Source organism: Orycteropus afer, unplaced genomic scaffold (genome assembly GCF_000298275.1).
Source record: "Orycteropus afer afer isolate SDZICR_OR568_19922 unplaced genomic scaffold, OryAfe1.0 scaffold00023, whole genome shotgun sequence".
NCBI lineage: Eukaryota > Metazoa > Chordata > Mammalia > Tubulidentata > Orycteropodidae > Orycteropus > Orycteropus afer.
The window spans coordinates 4,868,468-4,872,502 of NW_006921610.1; positions in this window are offsets into that span (position 1 = coordinate 4,868,468).

A 4,035-nucleotide genomic window follows, 5' to 3' on the forward strand; every position below is an offset into this window, starting at 1 on the left:
GTTTATACCAAATGAATGTTATCCCCAAGACACCCCTGGCAAGCTTCTTAGCCTCTGAGGACCTTAGTTTAATATAACTAGACACATATTAGAGCCTTTAACACAATGCCTGACCTACCAAGCACTCAACAAATAACAGTTATACTGATTGGCTTTATAAGAACTCCTAAAAAATATTAATGTTAGTTGCCTTCCAGTTGACTCTCACTCATGTACAACAGACATCATCTTCGTGATTCCTGGCATGTTCGATCCATTTTTGGGGCCATTGTGTATTTTGAGTGCAATCTCCTTTCGAAAATTAGCCAATGAAGACCCTATTAGTTACAATAGAGCCCTGTCCAATACCCCAAAATTTAGTATTATTTATTATATTATAATCTAATTAACTGCACCCTAAACACGTGCTCTTTCTCATTCCTAAGCCATAGTCCGTTCTGTTCCCTCTGCCTAGAATGCCTCTTCTTTAGTCCACTACATGCTATATCAATGCTGTTTTTTAAAACCCTGAATGCATTTTTTTGTCTTAAAATTTCAAGTGCTTGACAATTTACAAAATTTCTTGATGTATTTAATTGCATTAAGAGACTATAGTATTTCATAATCATTTGTCAGAAATGTAAACTTAAAGATGAATGATGCAGTTAAAATGTACTTGTTTTGTGACTTTTCACTTGCTTTTGATGCCAGAGATCATTCTAATTGAACTGTTGAGTTTAATCTGACAGCTGGTTTAATCGAAAGTAGAGCACCTTTATAACCCAATTGCTTTTCCTTGATTTCAGATTTGCCCTTAATCGAATTGTTTTTCCTCAAGTAGAAACTGCTCACAGGAAAACTAATACATGGAATACTGATAGATTCAAGGCAGCAGTGTTTTTCTCCACAATATCACTTTTTTAAACCCAAGGTTTAATTTTTTTTTCCTAATATTTCTTCAAGTTAATCAATTTGAGAAGGAGGGAGGAAAAGAAAAGAAATTGAGAACAAAAGAAAAGATAAATTTGTGTTAATGGTGTTCTTGTGCTTGTAAATGGTGTTAACATTTTGGCTTCATTGTATTAATAAAACTTAAACCATGTCTTTTATGGGGAGAGCAGCAGTCACTTTTTTAAAAGAGAATATATATATTTTTTTTGTTTCAGATTATAAAAACACTATACCAAACTACTGCTGTCGAGTCACATCCGACTCATAGCAACCCCTCTTTGGGTTTCCGAGGCGGTATCATATGGAAGTAGATTGCCCAGTCTTCCTTCCGAATAAAAACACACGCATGTTCTTTAATTGGTAGATGGGAGCTGAATTAAAATTATTTATAGATTAATGGACTACTTTACTAATATTTGCCAGATAAGAATCATATGAAAAGATGTGCAATAAATTTAAGCCAGAGTTATTTCTACATAAATAATTGTATATGCTGTTAAGAATGTCCATATAAATAAAACTAATAGGGCAAAGTTACGATAACTTCTAAGGCATGGTCAGCCACCCTGATAGAGCAAGTAGTTGGACCTGTGGGCTTGGAACCATGGTCGTCGGGGGGACATCAAGTTCAATTGGCATAACATACTACAAAAAAAACATTCTTCTACATCCTACTTTGCTGATTAGCGAATGGGATCTTAAAAGCTCAAAAGTGGCATCTAGATGCAACATTGAATCTCCTTTCCAGAGCAGTGAAGAATGAAGAAAACCAAAGACGCATGGAAACAATTAGTCCAAGGGACTAATGGACCATGCAAACTTCTGCCTATATGGCCATGAGAGCAGAAGAACTAGAGGGTGCCTGGCCGCCACTGTCAGCCACTCAAGTGAAACAGAGCAGGAGGTCCTGGATAGAGTGGGAGAAAATTGTGGAACAAAACACAAAATCATAAAAAAAGACCAGGCTTACTGGTCTGATAGATCTAGTGAAACCCCCAAGACTATGGCCCCTAGTTATCCTTCAGGCCTGGAATTGAACTCATTCCCATGGCTTCTACCAAACAATAGACAGGCATATAGGGTAAACATTTACATGAGGTAGATACACTCCTTAGAACAATCAGTCATGGGAGATCAGAAGGGCAGTAGTTGCGCAAGGAGATGGAGGCAGGAATGCATAGGAAAGGACAAAGAAGTAACACAGGGAGGAAGTGGGAAGAGAGCTGTTACACTGTGGGGAAGCAATCAGTGTTATGAAACAAAATGTTTAAGAAGTGCTGTATGGAAAATGAATTTGCTCTGTAAATTTTCACCCAAATCACAATAAAAATTAAATAAAAGATTACAGCCTTGGAAACCGTATGGTACAGTTCTGTGACCTAAAGGTCACTATGTGTCAGAATCAACTCAATGACAACAGGATTTTTCACATTATTATTTGATTAAATATCGAAGTTGTTTCATACAGACAAAAACATTTGCTAATTCTTGAATATAAGAACCCAACCATGTGAAAGAATAGTTGATACAAGAATAAATGTCAGCAAGTATACAAAACGGTTAGCAGTAACTTGCTCTGGGAGTTGCGATTGTAAGAGTGCAAAGACTAACTTTATGTCAGGTATAGGAATATTATAATTATTGAATTATGAATCTTCATCTCATACTTTGGACATGTTATCAAGAGAGATCAGTCCCTAGAGAAGAACAGCATGCTTGTTAAAGTAGAGGGTGAGCAAAAGAGAAGGCTCAGTGAGGTGGACTGGCACAGAGCTGCAACAATGGGCTCAGACGGAACATTGTGAGGATAGCGCAGGACTGGGCACTGCTTCGTTCTGTTGTACATGGAACTGACTCAAAGGCACCTAACAACAATAAGAATAATCATAATTATTGAGTTGTTATTTTAATTTTACTTAATTTAATGCAATATTATTATTATTTTGTAATTCACAATTAAACGGTATTAAATATAACCATTTTGATACTTGGTTGGAGCATAAGAGCATACGAAATATACTTCTTGTTGTTGTTATTTGCCAGAGTCGGCCCCGACTCCTAGCGACCCCTCCTTGGGTTTCCGAGGCAGTTATCACTACGGAAGTAGGATTGCCCAACCTTCCTTCCGAGGAGTGGCTGGTGGGTTTGAACCGCCAGCCTCCTGGTTAGCAGTCAAGTGCCTTAGGCACTATGCTACCAGAGCTCATATTTTTCTGTTCCAACTTAATATCAAAATTAATTATAATGAATATTCTGTTTGAATACTAGAAAACAGCGATTTAAACATTAGTAATCAATGTATTAAGACTAAAATGAGTTTTACTTTGAAAGGGATTCAGATCTTCCAAGCTAAACTTTCTTTTGATTTGAAGTTGCCAACTGCTGGAGTGCAAAAGTGGTAACTTTCTGAATACTGTTGTTGTAAACAAGCATGCACTCGGTTCCTATTCAGTGAAAAGGAGCCCAATGTAATGATTGTGGTCTCATTCAAGGACAGAGTGCTGATGATGTCATTTCCATAGACAGTACAATTCTGCAGCTGGCTCTGTCAGTCTAGCAAAATAGCACTAGCTTAAAAAAAGACCATGAAGTAATTTGCGATTCAGGGGCAGTATTTTAAAGGAAATGAGCTGGAAATCGACTCAATAAAATCAAAGGAAACCTTGTGCTTTTTTTTTTTTTTTTAATTTTGTTTCTTCAAAGTGTAGCTATAACAGCTTGCATAGTTTACATTGGGATTCAGGAAAAGGTAAGGGTGTTAAGAATTTCGCTTTTTAGAGAAGTTGTTTGGAGGTAGCTCTAAGGAAAATAAATTATTTCAAACATTTAAAAAATGTGTTTCAGAGGTTTTCATTAGTTATTTTCTCAGTATCAGACTGTCAAGCATATTTCCAAGTGCTTGAGCCCCAACCTTGGAAACCCCATTGGTCAGTTCTACTCTGTCCTGTAGGGTCACTATGAGTTGGAATAAACTTGATGGCGGTGGGTTGTTTTGTTTTGTTTATTAATTTAAATTAATGTTGTGTTTGTAAGTGTTTTCTTAAATCCATGGTCTGCACAATTATGGTGGTGGTGGTGGTGTTGTTATGTGCCGTCGAGTCGCCC